Source organism: Rhyacophila brunnea, unplaced genomic scaffold (genome assembly GCF_057557595.1).
Source record: "Rhyacophila brunnea isolate RB1 unplaced genomic scaffold, BYU_Rbru_1.0 scaffold_3, whole genome shotgun sequence".
In the NCBI taxonomy this organism is placed as follows: Eukaryota; Metazoa; Arthropoda; class Insecta; order Trichoptera; family Rhyacophilidae; genus Rhyacophila; species Rhyacophila brunnea.
Genome location: NW_028232965.1, coordinates 36,069,035 through 36,091,847, shown reverse-complemented (window position 1 = coordinate 36,091,847; position 22,813 = coordinate 36,069,035). Strand labels below are relative to the sequence as shown.

The 22,813-nt window shown below is 33.6% G+C and overlaps 1 protein-coding gene across 15 annotated transcripts in view; it reads left to right on the top strand.

Annotated features, from left to right (window-relative positions):
* bsk (mitogen-activated protein kinase dJNK) overlaps positions 1 to 22,813 on the top strand; it is a 215,337-nt gene that overhangs the window by 86,229 nt on the left and 106,295 nt on the right. For all 15 annotated transcript variants that reach the window (XM_085953259.1, XM_085953247.1, XM_085953255.1 and 12 more), the window contains one exon: positions 22,480 to 22,534. The gene's annotated coding sequence lies outside the window, so the exon portion shown is untranslated. The remainder of the gene's footprint in view (positions 1 to 22,479; positions 22,535 to 22,813) is intronic.

The following is a 22,813-nucleotide window of genomic DNA, read 5'->3' as shown; positions in this document are numbered from 1 at the left end:
TTGACAGTTATTTTCGACAAGTTTGGCCTTTGGTAAATTCGAACCTGTTGAGATATCGAGATGTAGGTAATTGGTACTAGCAATGTAGTTTATAAATTGTGCATGATTTATCAACATTGGTCCAGGAATATCGAAACAAACACATTGTTATAAATACACGATACACAATACACATACTATGCATTTTGGGCATAGGCTTCATGGTTATAGTCAACACTGACCAAAGGGAAAATATTTCGAAAACACATTTTTTTATTATTAGTAACCTATAGATTGCTTTCGAATAAAATTGAGACATTATTTAATGAATATTATTTGTGTTAATGCAAACATGATCTCTTTTGAATACAAACAAACTTGAAATTAATATCATTAACTTTACCCCTGTTTAAAAAATTCGATGCGCTATAAATATATTGTGATGTTTAACAATAATCTATCGACATGAAGGATCTTAGGATCATGTTTGATTTTGACAAAATTTTCACCCCCATGTATTATGTCTACAGCTTTATGTGCAAGTTATATGTTATTAATATGATGAGTAAATTGTATCGTGTAAGTTGGCTGTCGGCGAAGAAAATCGTATGCAATTCCAGCAAAACGTATATTATTTACATGAATATTCGTAATGTATATATTATTATGTTTCATTGTGTACTAATATTTCTTTAAAATGTTAATAAACCTGAAAATAATACAATGGATGTATATGAAAAGAAGGGAAAATCCACGTAGACTCTTATACCTAGACGCTCTCATTAAAAATAAAAAAAATAATAAACATTGAATACTAACGAGACCGCGCTTTAAAAAATAATTGCATTTTTTAAATTCTCTTTGTACCTCCTCACGGGAGCAGTTACCCGCTTCAAATAAATAGCATTGTTGTGGTTTGGAGTTATGTTTTGTGAATACGTATGTTCAAAATAGAGTTCGTCTGTTTCCATGATTAATTCAAATTATATCACTCTTTGAAAACGAAGCTTTTGAAATATTAATTATTTTAAATGTATATGTTACGCCGATTGTGCGAAATTGAATATTACATGAAATGGGCAAAATTTTGCCTAAATCATGAAAAATGCAAGCCGGTTACCTTATTCATGAATTAGACTAAATATCTGGAGAGTGCGTGAATTCGGCAGTAATTTTTCTGTCTAGTTCATGTCTTGGACAAATTAGATAGTAGCGCTACGGTGGTATTTTTTGCAACTAAACTAAATGTATCAAAGTGCTCGTGCATTGGTCAAAATGTACATATATTATCTATGGTCAAAATAGATGATCGCGCTCCGGTGGTATTTTTTGCAACGAATCAAACTAAACAAATGTCATTGATTATAATATAAAAATATACCAATCAATATGTAACTGCAATGACTTTCATATCTATTTAATATGCGCAAAGAAATCTAGAACTATAATATGATAACGGAAGAATTTTATTGAAAAGTATTTTCGTGATTTGATTCGTGCTTGGTCGATTGAATGTTTGTGATAGTTTGTTGACACTTGATAGCTAACCTCAAAATGGACATTCAGTTGAATACTTTAATTCAGAATTACAAAACCAAACCTAACCTAACCTAACCTAATAATAATAATAATATTATATTATGTCCAATTATAACTAATAAAACCATCCGTATTAAATTTACTTTTTCTTCTGTCATGTTGACAGTTCAAGAATTCCATACCCTGGCGAATTCATGTACCCAGCAGAAAATTTACCTAATTCATGAATAAGGCAACAGGCTTGACTGTTACATAAATTAGCCAAAATTTTGGCCATTTCATGTAATAGTCAATTTCGCACATTCGGTGTAACATATATATCGCATGTCAACATTACCTCATTGTTTTATTATACTTATTATTAACTTGTATAATGTTTTCAGACTTTCACAGTTGTTTCTTATCGTGATAAATTTTTGGATTATCACCGCGTGTTCTTCCTCCTAATTTTCTCGACGTTTCGGCCTTTGCACCGAACCCGAAACGCCGTCTAAAGAATGAGGAAGGAGATGCGGCGACAATTCAAAAATCTATTACAATAACTACACACACATTTTATTTTTGAATCTAAACATTATATGATGTCGGCTTATTAAAGACGTAGGTCATTGGTTACATTTTGAAGATTTCCACGAATAGTTAATTTATTCAAAACAGTAGGTAGTAAGTAAGTTAGTTTTTAATCGGTTAGCTTGTTTTTATCTTCATCTGTTTTGTTTCACAATCTATCATATTTTCTGTATTTGACAAAATCGTCTCTGTTCTGGCAGAACACACTAACTGGAGAATACTAGTTTTGAGTAATTTGACTTTGAAGTTGTTAAAATGTTTGAAATGGTCTATCATGTGAGTTTATTAAGTAATCGTAAAAAGGATGACTTTAAAATAAAGACTGTTTATTTATTAAGAAGGTTACCAGGCGGTAAAGTTAGAATATGTCATTTTTTTCGAATTAGTGTCTTCTGCCAGAACAGTGACGAAATACTTGTAGGTACCTACCGTAAGAATCCGGCAAAAAAAACTAATCTGGTAGATAAGTCTTGCTTCAAAACCTGCAGGTGAGAAATATAAATACATATATCCATACAATGCTTATCTTTATTTAATAATGTGAAAAATATTATTATAGTAGCGAAAGCTCTGAATAATAAATAAATACCAGGTGGTGTTTTAAAAAAAAGCAAAGTCAGCTTGTGTATGCAGCCCACTCTCTGCTCTTTGATTAATTTCAGTCGTTGCTGTAAAAATGCCGCCATGTTGACTTTTTCGAAAGCTCAGTGTTATGTTTAAAAATAAGCTCTGTGTGTGTAGGTTGTGTAGTAGGTCTATGAGTGTGCCGGTACTCTTGATGATATGGTCGCGAAGCCTCCCAGGTGAGGACGTACGTGTTAAGTGGCGGTGCAGTCAAGAAAATTGCTGACAGAGGGTCGTGTTTTATATCTCACATTTTTTTTGGACGGCGCCGTACGTCATTCTAATTTAGCTGTGAGCTGAGAAGCTCGCGACACGCTTCTTAGAGGCGGAAACGTTCATGTTTTTCTGTGCTAGAATAATAAGCATCTTAAATTATGCATAGGCGTCAATTATTTTCGTGAGTTTTTGAGATACCGAGCTATAGCGTAGGAAGACATAAAAGAAGATAGATTTTGAATTTAGTTATGTAACGATTATATTAAGACACCTTTTAATTCACGGTACATCGTGTGCACTATTAAAAATGCCGAACATTTAAAATCAATCGCTTGTCATAATGTAATTATTTCGCTCATTATTTGTGAAAAAAAATGTAACAAAGTTTGATGCATATTTGCCACGATATCCAAACGCAATGATGTATATTATTATCTACCATTACTTACTATTCAATAAAGAATACTTATAGTTAATTCTCGGTTATAAAATATAGCATGGGTAATAATATTATATACTTATGTAGGTTTATTAAGTTAAGTAGGCGTGGCCAATCGGGCCCGTGTGTAGACGGACCCTAGCAAACAGCTCCGCTCGGTCGGATCCCATCAACGGGCAGTCACAGAGGAGGTATATGAACAGTATGTATACCACTTTGAGTCTTCCAACAGTGTAAGATCAATATACTATACGATCGATTTATCATGACGTATGCAAGACGTCTTCCGCCGTAATTATATATATATATAGAAAAGTTAGTTACCGCAACAATCTAATTTTCATATATATATTTATTGCCTATGATGGTAGAAAATTACATAATATTCCACCGTAATGTTGAGATTACATATTACTTATATAATATATCCACTAAACAGTTATACCTACACTACATGAATTTAAATAATATTTCTCGCCGAAAGCTCGTACTGGTGAAATTACGGTTTTGTGAGAGGAAATTACGTCCCGAGAAATATATTGAACGACTTGGATGTATCCTGCCTTGTTCGCTGGAAGTTCGGAAGGAAAACTAATCATCTCTAGGAAGCGAAATAGCAAATGAAACGACTCTATTTATTCGCATTTCCTAAGAAACACAACGAAAAGTTATATTATTCCTAAAAAAAATAAAGGCGAATAGAAAAAATTATAAAAGAAAAATAGAAAGTAAATATTGAATATAAACGAAAAGATATTTTTTTTATAATAATACTTATAGATATATCAGTGGTATGTATTATGGAAATTTATACATTGTATTGTAAGGGACAGCAGAGAAGAGAAAAAGAGAATATTAAGGATAAAGAAAAGACATTTGAATTTAAATTAATGTCGACTACACATAATGTTGAAAATAGCGCGTTTAAATGAAGCAGGTATGTTATTGATTTTATCAACGGTGGAGAAATAACTATCATAATTTAAACAAGGGCGCCGAATAAAGACGTTTCGTGTGAAATTAGAATCACTTCGACTGGCATGGTACAAAGCTTGGATTCGCGTAAATCTTGATAGACAATGAAAATCCACCCTTTGGAGTAGGTTGGTGAGTCGAGAAAACCATTGATAATTTTGAAAAGAAAATACTGGTCTGATAGAGAACGTCAACTTTCCAAAGATGGTACTAGCTTACAGGATGATGATCTGATGTTCATAGATAAAATAACAAAAGCGCGTTATGCATGCACTTAGAGTACCTACGTATTTAGACAAGTCGTACTTAGGCGTATACATTTAATTAGCAATACACGTACACATGTGTCAAGCATGACCAAAGAAGATTTATAATTAACATAAAACCCCCAATCGATATACGAGTTGTCCAAATTGCCTGCTTTTACAATATTGATAGTCCGAAATGGCTGCCAACTCAACATAATAGAATTAACAAAGAATTTCGCTTGAAACCGTTTTTTGGTGGTCTATTGGGCCTTCGTTTTTCTACAATCTACCATGTGAACGGCAAAGGCTTTTTTTAAGTGGACCGTTTTACTATGATGGTCAATAATTAATATTCGTATGTGAAGTGAAGTCTACACTGTTTTACTTTTTTGATTACATTTAGTAGACACATAAGCATTTCTAAAATAGTACGGGAAATATTTTTTCATGACAGATTGTTCAATGTACATAGTTTGGAACACATCAGAAACATACCTACCAGTATTTGTATCTGAGTTATTGCATCGTCAATACTTATATACTACATAGTTTAAAAATACCAGGTGATAGTGTCACCGGTAAACATTGTATCTTGTAGCTCAAGAATAATATTTAGCTAACAATAATATTTTTCATGCATAATTTGAAAACACTTTTTTCAAAATATATATGAAACACATTTTTTTAACCGCTAGTTAACTTCGTCGCAATTAGATAGGACACGTACAGCTTAGTGGTCAGACACAGCGAATCCTGTTGGGTGTCATATCTTTTTCAAAAAGATTTTTTCTATTATACTTCTTATATTTCTCAGATTTCTTAGTTTTCAAATTATGTATGTTCAGTAAAAGAATGTTACATTATTATATCTTATGAATTATTCTTTGAATAAAAAAAATAGTTTACTAATACTCTTTTTATAATATCATAAGCAAAGGTAACAATATTCATACCAATGCGTGTGAGCGAAATGCATAAATACGTGACTAAGCGACTAAGTGCAGCTGCATGAGAGAGATGCAATGTGTGTGCTCTATCTATGCGATCGCGCAGTAAAGAGGCGTGTGTGTATCTGCTTATGCGTTACAGACAGTGAGAGATAGATGAATTAAGACAAATATATAATGTAATTTTATAAATGGTGACCATCTTATTATTTGATTTGTACGACCATGTAGTTTGTGAATCAAGGTATTAATCGCCCGGATTGTAATGATTGTGGATTCAAGTTTCATTCAATACAAATATTTTTCTGGATGTATGTTTCAAAAATGTCATGTGTTATTGATATTAATTTTAATAAAAAAAAATGTTTACGTACTAAAATGATGACGTATTATTGCTGTTGTATACAATATGTTATATTTAATATTATGTTCTATATAAGTATTATTCCGCACTGGAAAATATAATATTCGTCGGCATACCGAAATGGTCTGCATTCAAAACAGATTTTATACAAAAAAAGTTCCGCAAACTCCGTCCTTGCTATGACAATATCAACCCCCGTCCACGGAAAAAGGTATCCGGAGTCGGATTAAACGTGGAAAAGGTCAACCTACCCCATGGGAGGCCTTTAAATATTCAGGGTATTAATAACATAATCAACCCTCCGCCTTCCGGGACGCGAACACATTGTAACTTGAGTCGACACCTAAGTACTACTTCAAAAATGTGTACGCTATTACATCGCATCGCATTATAAAGAATGAACAAAAGCTTTGACAATATCATCCACTGTGGCTTTGTTTTGGTTAATAACTTTGTTTAATAGATCGTGGGCGTAATAGGAAAATTTAATTCACCACAGTTACAGGCGAAAGCCAATTTGCAGTAAATTTGATTTAAATGTTGATTTAAATTTAGTTTTTACGAGGTATATGTAATTAATAGTAATACATTATATAAACCATAGACAAAATAATAAAAAAAATGGTTATAGAGACTAATTATGTATGATGATTGTACATGACAAAGTTGGGATTTTAAAAGGGTATGAGTTCAAAGACGTTGAAGAAAAACTTTCTCTATAAAACGGAGCGGAGCCTAATATATATAAATGTGGAGCTGAATGAAAGGACTAATGTTTATATTAGCCGTAAGGTATTTCGCATCATAGGTTTATATGTAGCAAACTTAACGTTGCTGTCGCCCGTACCTCAGAAACCACAAGCATGTCGTATGTCGTAGACTCGTAGGTACGTACATAATAACGAAACTTCGCACGGTCAATAAGTTCTAAAAAGATAAATTCCCATTTCATTCCTATGCGTGGCATATGGGCCTTCATCGAGGTTATCCCAACTAATACTACAGACACTTTTACATAGAATATGGTTGTTAGCCGTTCACCCAAATGGTTTATATTTTTGTCGAAAATGAGCTTTTATAATCATTTTTTAATTGTTCGCAGAAGCGAGAAGATACCGAAAGGCGAAACCCGGGTCGCAAAAAACGCCTCAAATGGAATAGTACAAAACTTAAGTTCATTAGAATTGAAATTTTCGACTTTTGAACTTAAGTTTTTTATCCGAACATCACAGATATTGAAAATATTGTCTAAAATTATTATTTCGACATTGGAATGTTAACTTTACCGCAGAGCCACTTGTATTTTACCTTGTCTGTATTTTTTCCTTTAAAGATACGTTTCCACTGTGATAAGTGAAACGTAATCAATCCCAATCATTTGTCAAGATTATTTTTCTCGAGTTCAAAAAAAAAAACTCAACCTAAATTTAGAAGAGGTTTCTTAGATTTATCTTACGAAGGGATTTTTTGTGAAGTGCCGTTTGAACGATACTGTGAGTGATCAGCCCGCCCACCTCTGCCATCTCCTACTTGCTTTGAAATTCTGAAAAAATCCAATGTTATCTAAATAATGTCGAGATACTCGTATATTGTTTGCTTCGTAGGTAAGCATCTTCGCGAATATAATTTATTTTTATATTGTTTATTTTCCGTCATTTTGGAATTTTGTGATGTATATCAAAATATTTCTTACACTATGACTAGCCGGTTTGACAAAATGGTATGCGTAACTTTTGATAACTACATATTATTTAAATTTGAATGTTTTTTGACTTCCGGTGATTGAAGCTTACTCGATCACACCCGAAATTCGTAGTAGACGTATTTCGCGACATTGCTGAGTTATTTAATAAATTCATAAATACCGCCAAAAGTGGAGCTGAAAATGTAGAAATCTCCCAGGTTCGAGAGTAAAGAATCGAATCCGGTGTGGGCATTCTAGATCTGCAGATGATTCAAGTTGCGCTTGAAAGATACCCCACTTTGCGACTGGTGAGATTCAGACCCACAATACCTCGTAGGATCGTGAAACTTGTTTTCTTTCCCCGGAGGAGTTTCAGATATACACCGAGCCGAGATCTAGAGGCTGATACGTGATAAATTGTTTGCTAATTCCGCTGTGACTTGTTTTGTGTTTTTATTATAAAATTATTTACGTTAATAATGTTATCATAATACTAGTAAGTATTATTTTGTAGACTATAATTACTAAAATGGATAAGAAAGTTCTCCAGTCTCTTTCTGTAAGTAACATAATATCACAGGAATATTGGGTTACCTGCACAGTATATCAGCAAGGACACATCGTTTGTGTAGTGTTGTGATGTGTAGTGTTACAACAACTAAATATGTGGCATTGAATATCATTAATATTATAGTATTGTAAAATAAAATTCTACCAAATAAACGCTGTGTCAACTAATAAATAAAAAAACCTACGTGGATTTATTTAAGTACATTTTGTACCTACTTCTTCGTGTATCATTCCCTGTCGGTCACTGTCTGCTATTGGGCCCGGAACATTATTTAGGTGAAACTGCACTCTTGTCAATCTTCGAGGTTCGTATTAAATAAATTGCGGTGTCTACCTCTGCTACATATTATACCGTTGATCTGTACTGAAATAATACTTTAGGGAATCTTGTGCTTTTGTTTTCTCACGTGTGGCAAAGGTAGTGTAGATTTCTAGTTTTGATACTATCTATGCAAATTTTCGATCCTTTCCCATTCATTTGAGGACGTCAACATATAAATTTGTCAATCCCTCGTCATAAAACTAATTATAAAATAAAACTATATTATATTTTATAGTGGCTACTTATAATATAATTAATAATACTAATAATATAATAAACGGAGACGTTAACTTTTTTATATTCAATTATAACTGACATTACTCAGTTTTTCATCCAAGCATTAACTTTTGACAATGATTACATTACTCCATAAACTCAAAACGTAAATTTCTCTATCCATACTTGTTAAAGCTCAGCATGTTTTTTTAGATGTGAATACCAAGAGATAAAACATATTTCACAATTTTTATTTTGTAATTAAAATAATTCATGAGATTGAAAATATTGTATATGTTTTAGTTTGATCCGCTTCCAAAGAGGCTAAACTTAGTTCGACTTGAAAGTTTGTAAGCAACGTAGAACTTTCACACAAGCTCGAATGGAATATTATACTGTGAGAGTACTTGCCATGCTTCGAAATCCTTGCGTACTCTTCATGCCAATGATTTGGCAATAAATGTCACTGTTGTATGAAATTTCTACAAATATTTCCTGGGCGATGGTACGTGAGACAAATTAATTATCGTCTTGCACCGTTTAGGAGGGCTCGGAGAGTGCTGACCAAGTTTGTTTGCCGCATTTAAGTCGCGCGAACTTCAGTTATAAATTAGTCTGGCTGAGGACGCCTGGGAAAACTGGCCGTACGTATTGTTAATTCAGAACCCGTTCCTGTAAGAAACGCGGAGACGTATTGCTCGCCCTTACGTGCTTGTTGTTCTGGAAAGTACGCACTGTTCTTATTTTTAATTTATATGCCTAACTTTATGAACATACCATTTGCTTGAACATACAGTGGCTAGATAAATCTAGTACACGGCAACCATAATTTATCACCCAAGATTGTCTGTTATTTATTTATAAAGTTACATTATCTGGCATATGTCAGCATTTCAATATTAATGGCGATGACTGCTAGTTGAGCAGAGGTAAAGCCGTTCATATTATTTTTTAAAGATATCGCTAGTTACGTATGGAATAAAATTATTGGCAACAATTCCATTTTGCTGACGAACGGACGTGAATAATGATCTCAGGATGCTGAAGATTACATTCTAAATAATTTAAAAAAAATGTCAAATATCCCTTACACCATTTTGGGCTTTTGGCTAATTAATCCATAACTACTCTAATATTAATATTATTGGGGTAGCCACACCATTTTACAGGTACACTATGTACGTATATGACATTTTAAACACTGCCTACGACTTTTAGCGAGAGGTAGGGCCTTCGTTTTGTTGGTAGTGAATAATAAATGCCCAGCGAACGATTCCTAATATTTTTCCGTCTCTCCCGGCAATCGTAAGGCCGCTTACGGCTAAATCGATGATCATATTTTTTTATTTTCTTCAGTATGAGTCGGCTTCAAACAAGCACCCTAGAAAGATTTTGAATAAGTATAACGTGTTTACCGAACTCTCTGGCGGGCAATGGACCGGAATGGGAAAACTTCCGAAACTCAGTGAATCCAATTCGCGCCCTCCTTTGAGCTCCGCTCCCTGCCTCCATCTTGCTAAACAACAACTATTTTTCTTTATTTTCCCGCTTTAAATGTAAATAGGCGTTCGATATTTTTTTGTGATGCTTTTCAGGCATTACGCATCGCGTTTTTACGCGGTGCTCATTCGAAATAACAAATTTGTAATACGCGTTTCTATGCAAATTACTTGCTGTTTTTTTAATCGTATTTACACGATTACCGTCATTGATTAGTAGTATGAAATAGCCTATTTTCGTTTTGTAAGCATTTGAATGTAGACACATATATATAGTTGCTTAAGACGATATCCCACTAAGTAATTACTTTACTAATTGCCTTACCTTAATCCTTGGCAGTAAAATCGATCTAGGTAATCTATTATTTTTTTCATTGATACATTTTTAAATTACAAATTTAATTTGTATCACAAAAATGAATAATCGCCAGAGATATGCGAGTGGTGAAGGGTCCGCTTCTGAAGTAATGGCAAATTCACATGTTATTTTTTTTAAATGTATTTTAGAGCATAGATTAATTTCTCATAAAAAAAACATTATAGGCGACGGAAATCCACATCGGAATGCAGTCAATGAAAAAACAAACAAACAGCAAATGTATGAATACGAAATTCTTAGTTTTAATTAAGTTTCAGGATTTCTTTTTTTACTACTTTTAATCGATTCTCTCCAATATCGCTCTGAACTGACACTTAAATATGCTTGCGAATCTGTTCCCGCGTACAATTATATGATCATCGTTGAAATTTGTATGACATGAATTTTTAACAAAATATCTACTGATCCTATTCCACTTATTTACTAATTTATTTGTCTTGTTTGTTTATGCTATCTGTAAGAGGTAGAACGCTACCTCAATTGTCTATAACTCTAGACAGTATTGATTTTATGGATTAATGAAGATTGCCAAAGATATTTATTTGGGATTAAGTAAATATTTAAAGTTGTGTGGAAAATTATTTCCACATCCAGAACCGGTCGACGGATCACTAAATAGGACATACTGGGATTTATTATTATACTCATATGTATTTAAGTAGAATACTATAACGCTGCAAAAGCTTAGGACAATATCCCGTTTACATATTGAACAAGGAGCTTTGCAAACGTTATAAAAGGATATCTTTTTCCTAGAATCGAGGCTTTAATATTGTTTGCTCGAGATCCAACTACCACTGGCACACGTCACACGCCGTCATTATTTGTTTTCTTTCTCTCCCGGCACTTATTCCCCGCAGAGAATTCCGTTTTGGCTGCTCCAAAGAAATATTGAAAAGTGCATTTTCCACTCACATTTGCCTTGGAATATCACTTTTCGCAATATGCACTTTGAATGATGTCTCAGCGAGAGTACGCTCTCGATGACTACGTCCCTAGCTAAACTTATAGGACTTTTAAAACGCTCATATGGTATTATCATCATCATCAACAGCCTATTAATCCAATGTTTGATTGTTTCCCGCGGTTCTGTCAATTGCGTGTGCCACGTACTTCTGAAAACTTGACTATCCTACATGCTCATCGTCGGCCATATGCCGTGGTGTAACGAACTACGAGGGTGGGTCAATAATTCCTTAGAAAAAAGCATTAAAACAGTTTTTATTTTTGTATTTTTTTTTTAGTTCTCAACATAATCTCCTTGGAGCTCAATACACTTGGTTAGACGTTTCTCAATTTTTTTTAAACCGTCAGAAAAATAAGTTTTCGGAAGGTCCTCAAAATAAGCATTTGTCCGATCGATGACTTCTTCATTTGAAAAAAAACGTTGTCCACTTAGCCATTGTTTTAAGTTTGGGAAAAGGAAAAAGTCACTGGGGGCTAAATCTGGCGAATACGGTGGGTGGTCGACCAATTCGAACTTCAATTCTTCAATTTTAGCCATTGATCGTAAACATGTGTGAACACGGGCATTGTCCTGATGAAAGAGGATTTTTTTCCTGTTTAAATGAGGCCGTTTTTCTTCAATTTTGTTTTTTAGCTGGTCCAATAAAGATGCATAATAATCCCCTGTTATTGTTTTTCCTTTTTCCAAATAGTCAACGAAAATAATTTCACGTGCATCCCAAAATACAGTAGCCATAACCTTACCAGCTGATTTTACGGTTTTCGCCTTCTTTGGACATGGTTTGCCTTCGCAATCCACTGCTTTGACTGTTCTTTCGTCTCGGGAGTATAGTGGTGTATCCATGTTTCATCCACAGTCACAAAGCGACGAAAAAATTCATCCGGATTGCGTTGCATGAGCGACAACAGGGCTTTAGAGGCCACCACCCTATTGCGTTTATTGTCGACTGTGAGCAAACGCGGCACCCATCTTGCAGAAATATTTTTCATGCCCAATTTGTCATGTAAAATAGAAATGACGCTACCTTTTGAGATCCCTGTAACCTCAATTATCTCACTCAACTTTAATCTTCGGTCACTTAACACCATATCGTGGATTTTATTGATCATTTCTGGTGTAGTCACCTCTACAGGACGTCCTGAGCGTGGTTCATCCTTTGTTGATGTACGACCACGTTTAAATTCATTTAACCAGTTATAAATAGTTGCAAGTGAAAGAGCAGATATGCCGTGAACTAAATCCAACTCATTTTTTATTTCGTTTGCTGTTAACCCTTTTATATTAAAATGTTTAATAACAGCTCTAAGCTCAATTTTCTCCATTTTCCATTTTTCCATTTTCCACAAGCAATTTTTTTTTTTAAATGTACGAGAAACACACAACAACCCGACCAATCTGATTGAAACTTCGCAGCATACTGAATCGGTAGTGCCGCTGCATGAAAACAAACCGCTTACAGTACTAGTCGCGCCACCTGTCGGCTTTTCTAAGGACTTATTGACCCACCCTCGTATAAGCGCTTTTCACATTTGAGATGGAAACACTCCGGGAAGAACTTACGAATATCCTGTTTGGGAGTAGAGGACTGACGCATCTTCTCACGAACACGCGTGTTCAACTGCATACGATCTTCTTATATCAGTGAAGTTTAATGTTTAGGCTTGCCACTAACGTATCACAGTTAAATTGCATTTAAATCATAAGTAACATGTGTTGGCTTTGTAACACCTTATTAATTCAAATTGATTGTCTAGTCTGCGCAATATAATTTTGGCTATATATAGTCAGTCAATCGACCATCTGTCTCTACAATTATGATTGGTTACGAACTTGCTTCATGGCAATTTACCTACAGTACGAAAGTCGATCAACCAGAAAGTATTACAAATGGCAGTGATGAATATCGTTTTGGATATTGTGAATGTTATTGGTGTATTTGAGAAAGCTGTCATAAATCAGACTAATAAAATGTCAGGTTCGTTACACTTTGCGCTGTACCTATAGGTAGGTATATCGACAACTAGGTACTTAAAAATATATATATATTGTTTCACTTATTGCAATGTGAGAGGCTGCGTAGTCATTAATTACGGCAGGGAGCCGGGCACGTCAGTAGAGGGGCTAACTGATGGAGTAGGTGGAGGTGGTGGAGAAGAGTTCTATAATGGAACCATCGAAGTATTGGAAAATGGGCGGATGACATGATCATAATATGCAGAAAGCACCTGGAGTGGACATCCACAGGCTGAAGAAAAGGAAGAATGTTTTATTATAGGTACGCAAATTATTAAATTTGCATTATTAAATCTAACTAAATATTTTTTTCCGTTCATTATCTAATATTTTTTGTATTAATAATATACAGTATAACCTCGTTTTTACGTGCCCGTAATTCACGTTTTCCCGGCAATTGCGTGTAATTTTTTCAGTCCCGATGTATTTCAGTACATTTAATACCCGCATTTACGTTTTTCTTTCCCGCGATTTACGTCGGAAATATTCAAAATATGCGAGTTACGCGCGCTTGACAATGATTGGGTCGTGACATTCTAACGGCGTAAGGTGTTTGGAGGGAAAACTCCGTGTCTTTAGAACGGCGCACGGTGGTTGGTCTTTACATCAAACAAAATGCAACAAACTAATATACATGATTTTTTTAATAAAAAAAAAAATTCAATAAAATTTTTAATTGAATGTTGTTTTTTAATAAAACGTTATTTTTTTACGAACATAAAATTTAAATGTTCTTTTTTTCTATACCTTCCTTTTACATTTTCCCTCCAATTAGGTTTTTTTTTCTTCGGTCCCTTAAAAAACGTAAAATAGGGGTTATACTGTATTATTAAATCATATTTTAACTTTTTTTTTTAATATATCTAAATAGTATCCTATTCAAGATGTTGCAATAATTACTCATTACTCATTGAATCACAGAATAAGTTGATCCAAGAGATATTTTAAATATTACTCATTGTTAGTATATAATCACATAGATGGCGGGGGTGTGTGTGAATATAATGTATTGTCACCGCGTTAGGAAAGGTTAAAAGTAAAATATATGTATATACATTTGGGTATATTCTGCTTATAGACCCCAAGTGAATATAAGGTTAGTAAAAATACACACTACCCGAATAAAAATATTATATTGGTCGTAATATTCACCGCACGTAGTACGTTGATTTTTATTCTGCAAACGGAATAAAGAGCACAACACAAAATACAAACGCGCTCGAGAAATGCACTGAAATCATTTTCTATGGTCGCTGGTCGCTACTACCTTCATGGTGTGATTCAGAAGGGCGTTTGCTCTTTCCTATACTGCGCTAAACGACGCCCTTTTCACTTGCAAAGAACGTCGCGACGGTGACGACGAAAGCTCTGAGCGACGAATTCTAGCCTTTCGAGTACAAAGCCCGCTGAAAGCTCGCCTAGTTCGTATAATGGTATGTATTTAGCATCAACATTTTTTTACTACTGGATATTCACACCACTTTCTGCCAGGTAAATCGAAATGTCTTCATTTATCTTTTTGTCGTCGTTCGGTACAATATTGTTCCACTGGAGTACGTGACTTTTTATTTTTAAATAACTGTCTATCTAGTTTTCCTTGTCTTCTACAGTTTTTAATATATATATATTTACCACTTGCTGTTTTTTGACACTGTAATTGGATATACGTACCTACATCCCTATTTGATGATAAGTAATAATTTACATATTATTATGCTCTCTTTCTATATATAGATTTTTTAAAATCTGTTTCATGATAGATATGCATTATCTACTAATGTAAGGACGATTTGGCGCAGGGACAACTGGACGCTACGCAATTCGAAAATAAATGGACGTTAGGTACTTATACGTACTTTAAAATATTTAATATTATTATTTATATATAAATAATATATAATATATTAGGATTTAATAGTTGGTGAGTATTTACATATGCACACGTTGTTTTTATTAAAGAAAAACAACAATACAATGCAGTTCCACCATGAATTGACAGTTAACAAAATAAAAGAAAAAAAATGCACACGTTAATAATGATTTAATCGTGCATATGATTAAATTCCAACGAAAAAAGAGTTTTTTATTTTTATATAAAGCTTTGGGCATGGTGTTTCTCAATCCGCAATAAAAACATTATGTTAAGAGTAAAATGAATTAAAACTACTAAGTAGTAGATAGAAACTGATTAAAATTCATCGTCTACGTTCTGTTTACGTGTCTACGACAGTGCGGCGTCCAATTGTCCTGGCGTCCAGTTGTCCCATTCCCTGTAAGGACTACATACTCCCTATTTAGTAACAATGAATTAAAACTTTTGTAGAGGCACATTAATTTCCAGAATTTCGAAGAACTTACAGTCTATTGGATAATATATTAATATATTTATAAAAAAAATATCATGGCATCACATTTTTTAGCCATTGCGTCAATATTGAAAAAAAAACAACGTGGGTACTTAAGTAATAAAACAGGTTAGCCGTAGAATGGACAGCGTCGTGAAATAATACGTCCGTTCTGTGATGGGGTATCTTGAAGACCACAGAGTTTTACACAATATAGTATATAACTTAATATTAGTAATTAAACTACCCCCCATTTAACTTATCTTATGCGTATGGAATATAATATTTTATTTTAGACTTAACTTAAAGCTATAAATTTATTATATTTTTGACTGGCCAAGGCTACATCGCAAACATGTAATAAACGTCTAACTATAAATAAAATTATCTTCGCACCTAAAACATTGTTAAGGTGACGCATCAGTGAAACGCCAAATAATGTTCAACTGTACGCGCGACGAAAATTTGTACTTGCTTCGCATTCATTGAGAAAACGTGGAGTCGGACGCACGTCACTTTGCTGCGTGATGGCGACGGGCCAATTAATTCTAAAATCGTGTAAAGATGACTAAAAACTTTACCCATTTACTTTAAAAAGCAAACATGTCAATGAATATATTATTATTGATACTAATAGAATAATAAACAGAACATAAAATGGACGTATGTTGGATTTATATGAGAAATAATATTTCGTTTGACAGGCGTCATTTTCACCCGCGACCCGCAATCCGCACATCGCCTAGCAACGATCTTTTTAGACCGTGCCTCAACTAATGCATGGCCTTAATATTCTTGATAAAATATTTCGAATAATTTGATAACCCATTTTATAATCGTATATCATATTTCTTGGGCAATCTTTTAATACTGCGACATTATTGCGCCATTAATCTACCGAGAAGAAAGCGAGTTGCTTTAAGGTTGTTATTATTTTGCGTCACGTTGAGATATTTTAATGGAATGATTAATAGGCTTTCATAATTCAGCTAAATTGCTGTGTACCTGTAATCAAATGATTTGTCCTATTGTGGATACTGAGATATTGAAATTGTAAGTAAGATTTCTTTGTATAAAATCGTCTGAATGAAAGGAATCTGAGATCAACATTCGTCACAAAATTTCATTCATATTAGAACAACATGGTATTATACGAGGTGTTATATTCATAAACAACAAATAAATAATGCTGCAGTTATTCGGAGCAAAGAGGCAAGGGAACGGCACAATTCTAATATAATAATATCTTGATTTTGTCAGATGTCTCAAGTATGTTTATTTCAACAAATTTAATAAAATTGCACATGTTGGCATTTTCTAGATCAGACGGCAAACGTGCTGCACTTATTGTCATAATAATTTTAAATGTGACGACCTGCCTTTTAAGGCGATATTGTGGCGAAAATGGAGCGAATGACGGTGTGAATGGAACATTTTGTATGCGCATTCGCACTGTTGACATTTCGCTGTTCCCTCCGCTGAGTAGGCAAACATCTTTTATATTATAGTGTTAAACGGAGAAAATGTATATTTTGTTGCACTATAAATCTATCTTGTCGTGATATAATAATTTACCGTCGTTTTTCTTATAACTATATACCTAATACAACACGTGTTTTGCTCAACTTTATCAAGTATAACTTCCAATATTTCAACGTTGGAGTTTATAATATAATAAGTAGTATTTATTAGTATTAAAAAATACATAATTTTGAAAAACTTCAAAAACATACCTACGTAGGTATTTGAAATAAATCTAGAAAAAATGTTGGACTGCATGGGACTTGAACTCACGCCGATCACTTTCCGGGCGAGTGCTTTCGTCTCTGAGTTATCGAACCGTCTATGATTCATGGGAATTATTTTTTATATCTATGTTTTAACTCTTTAAATTCCAAAAATCAGGAGGCAATCTACTTTATGATTATTTATGGTAAACGACATTACCTACTAATTTAATATCTGTTAATATGTATACCTGATTCCCACTTAGCGGAAGCCTATTTACTATGATTTGGAACGAAAATGGGTAATTTACTTACCTATTTTGGGAAAATGTTTATTTATGTAGTAATATATATTTTTTAATCATTATCATTAGGGCATTTTTTTATAATTCATTGAAGCCACTATTTCACAACGTACTTTCGATATATAAAAAATATTGAATATGATATAACTTTTACGTAATTAACAAATTGCGCCGAATTAAAGAGTTTTATTTTGCAATAGTTTAATGATTACACTGAAAAGAGGTATGTTTAGATCGATAGCTATTTCGGCATTCGAATCGTTTGCATAAATATAAATAAATATTTCGTCGTCGAGAATGACCTATCAATTAATTAATTGATTCACAATTATTTTAGTGTCGTTCTGAAGATGGGTTCATAACCCGAAACAACTGGCAACACAGATAGCTAAAATATCGTAGAATTAACAAAAACATTTTTTTTTCAAAACCATCACGAGAAATAACTAGTCTTGATTTAATCGAAAATCGGGAGATACTCGTGGTATCCAAATATTCCTTGACAATATTTTTGTATGGCTGAGTGATTAGATATAATATGTACAGGTTTCTTTCCTCATCGCAACCCAAATTAAAGTTTTTTTTTAATGTATTTTAGCAGTAGCACGGTGGGATAGCGGGGTTTTTATTTTAGTAGCATAATAATTCGCTCCCTCGCCTTAGTAGCGAATTCTGCACACAGGCACTGGATGCTAGAAGCTTTTCCTTTGAGTTTCATAATATAACACGAACGAGGATAGTTTACCAGTAGCAAGTTGCTACACCAGATGCTATCTTTGCTGCGGCGACCAAATTTATTATTTCTCCGGTATTAAAATAGAACCAGCCCATGTATACTGTAGTTTTTTAATATCAAAAGCGTTGCTCCAATTCTGGACATATTAATTAACAATTAAATCAAGTGACTATTTAAATACGATGTATATTAATATTTATGTTACAATTTGAATATATCAAGTGTATCATAGTCGACTTTCGTGCAATGAATAATCAGTTATTTGATTTATCATTGTTTTACATCAGTATAAAATGTATCTCAATATTGTAATAAAACATAACCATAATATCGTATTTAATAAATTAAGACTGTCTTCGTCCGCTTCGCAGTACGATTTCAGGAGATTAAGCATTTATTTGGTGGTAATTAATTCTCATTATACATTTCCATTAATTTTATCACTTGGTAAAGCTCAACCATATGAGCGAACCACGTAGTGCATAAGCATAATTCACTCACGAGAAAACAATACCTCGTACGCCACATGACACTATTTGTACATTAGATGAAAAAATCTATATAATCTCTATGATTCCATCAAATTTATCACGTATTTGTATTCAACTATTAATCTTAATAGTGAAATACAAGAATGAAGATTTTTTATACATTAATAGTGACTATAGAAAGTTTTATTTATTTCGTGTTTTGTGGCATACGAGGTATTGTTTTCTCATGAGTGAATTTATAATGCAGTATAATACATTCATACAACTATTTATTTGTATTAACAATGACATGCAAACTAATTAAATACTATATGCTATGAAATTTCTCGATTAAAACAGTAATTTTATCAAATTTACCTACCTTCACATAATAATATATTAATAAATAGATACTTCGGGTAAAAATGAGTTTTCTTTTTTACATTTATTGTCATTTCAAATGTATATTGATCTAAACACTGGCAAACACAATTCACCAAAAGCATACATCAATACGTAGGTGTACTGCGCCCACAGCACAACTATTTATATCACATTCATATAAGATTTTGCGACCAATTAAAACGTTTGTGCAGGTGTAATTAATTTATTAATCACCAACATTTCAAGATTCAAATGTTCTTGGTCACCTCATAAAAGTTACCCCTTCCGATTTTGATATAACGAGGTTGTTGTGAATATGCTCCCTTACATGGTGCACTGCGTATACCCGAACACCTTTCGCTATTTTGTCTTTGCAATTCACCATAGGTTCCTATAAGCATATCTCAACAAGCAAGCGTAAATCGCACCCGGTGTCTTATAATGCACTATACTCTTAGAAGCTAAAATAGCACAACCCCTAGCTGGACGTAACAAAGTACATATCTGGTACAAAACCTAATCGATTTCAAAGTGCTTTTGCAAGAGCTAAACATATAACTTACCATACGTATTCGACCGTTAATAATTATCGATCAAATTATTTTAAATTGTAATACTCGTGTTTAATGTATTGTATTTCAAACGTGTGTCTAGCCATCTAATATCGGTTTATTTTATTTATTTCACCGCCAATTCTGTCAGAGTGGCTTAATTTGGTTAGCTAATAATGTTATCCTTGACGGATGCGTACTTGGTCCCCTGGAATTAATTTAATTACACAGAAGGTGTGTATTTAGAAATCAGTCCAGGCATTTAGGTTATGTATAATTTATATTTAAGTTCATTCACGCGATTTTTAAATTAAGCAAGTTAAAATTGTATCTACGTTAATAAGAATCCGTGTGTATTTGAACGCAATACTGCAATTAAGTCTTATTTTTTTTTTAAATCCGTGCTTGTACTTTGATATCACTTCTGTAAATTATGTTATATTTATCAAGTAAATAATGACATGTTTTATCTTTCGTAGATTATTTATTTTCACTGCTCAAATGTTAAGATGTTTTTTTAAACTTATTAACAATTGTGTAGTACCTACTAAATGCACTAAAAATTGTGTTATCGAATAATTATGATCAATGACTAACGATCAACAGTAAACAAAATGAATGACGTTAGTTTTTATTCCAGAAATATTAGGCTTACTAAAATTAATACGCTATACTGTACTCATAATGCAAATAGCATTGACTCACATATTTGACGAAATGTAGTTAATGTAGGGGAATTTGTGTTTTCTGTAGTTTTGAAATATACTGTTTATCAAAAATATTAATATTAGGTACCCTCGTTTTCTCTACGTATACATAATAGCTGTTGGGAATGCCATTCTAAGCGATGAAACCGGTCATTATTAAATTATATAAATTGTGTAGATGCCTTATATCAACGGTGAAGGGTGGAGGTAGGCTGTTAAGATCCGACATAAATAGTGTACATTAAACTTTGTTATTCATGCGTATTTGTTATTGAACTAATACTAGAATTTATAGATGGTGTTAGTTAGTTTTTAAAAGCAATTAAACCCTGCATAAGCCAAACCGGGTGAATATGGCGGCCCTCTTACTCCAATGCGCAAGGCACTTTTTTCTCATATCTGAGCTTTCAGAATCGATTCCCGATCTACATCTGTGTGACGTTATCAGACTGGGTGTTTCCCGGTTATGGGAATTTTCTATTACATTGAACCTAGTGACCTTTTGTAACACTGCAATAGGTCACAAATATTCATTTTTGTTAATATGGCGTCAATGACATAATTGCTTTATACTTATCGCACATGTTCTATCTCAACCAATAAGCAAAATGTTGTGTCTAAAAAATATGTTCGCAAGCTATCAAGTAAATTATAGTTCGACTCGTTGTCGTCTCGCAAATTGATTTAGCTCGTCCATATAATCCGGAGATATTATAGTTGAGACGCGGCCGAAACTATAATCTGACGTTTAACGTAACGTAAAGGCCTCGTATTTTTGTCGGTGCAGGCGTCGTCTTCGTCTTTACGGCGGCGTCGTAACGAAATAACGGCGATTTCGCTATCAACTATCAACGTCACTTAACGGCGGCTGGGCGCCATCCCATTAACGATGCATTTTTTTTCCTAATTTGCGGCAGTGAATGTCTCTTTATTTTTTTTACAACTTCGTAAACTGTAATTATCTGCTGGGCTTTATTTGTATCAATAAGACATTTTCTGTCGTTACAAGATTGTTCGCAATATAAAAAAACGACTTAAATGGAATACTACAGAGCTTGGATCCATTAGAATTTAAATTCAAATTCCATCAAGTACCTTCAGTCGATAGTATTAATATTAATATAATAAAGAACATCTAATTATATACATATCAAAGTTCGTATGCGTTGATCCCAGGATTCCCTTATGTCGTACCTACATGCTATGTTCATTTAATCTGTATATTATCTGCAAAATATGGAATTTCTGAGAGATAACTTATTTGTTTTCTTGTGAGTAACGTTAGTAAATCGTCATCACCGTCGATACGACAACCCAATGCGAGGTCTTGGTCGCTTCCTGGAAACGTTTCCACACTCTGTCTGCCGTAAGCTGCCTTCACTGCCTTAGTTTCAACGATGAGATGTGTCTTCCCAGCAAACCAATGACCTCAATCTAGATCTCCCGACATTTCGTTATATTGAAGAAGGTTGTTGGGCGGTTCGGTTAGGTGTCTTCTATCATTAAGACATGGCCTGCCGACAGAGCTAACCTAATTTATCGATCGCTGTATAACCTGTATAGTTCGTGATTGTACCTTCCTCGTCACGTGACATACAGCTATGAAGACCCCTATCAATTTATTTCTCCTGGTTGTTTGTAAATAGTGTGTTGAAAAATTTATTTATCAATTAATTAACATGTGTGTTTTTCTATTTTTTCAGATCGGCTGAACGTGTGGTTTTCTGTTCTTTAGGCCACTTATTCAGCAACAAACAGGTAGATATTCAAATCACATTGACAGAACAATTACGTTATTTTCTATCCAGCCGAAGTTTGCCTATTGGGTACATATTATATTATAATATACGAGATCGTTTTTCATTAAGTCTTTTTAAACTTAGTGTAGGCTTCTCCGTGACTTGTCACCACCCCTCTCGGTATTGAGCGGCAAGTAGACCACGTGATACTATTGATTTGATCCGTCGATTTGGAGTGATCTTTTTTTTGACTTCACCGACCTTAGAACCGACCAACGCCACATTTTTTCCAGGTCAT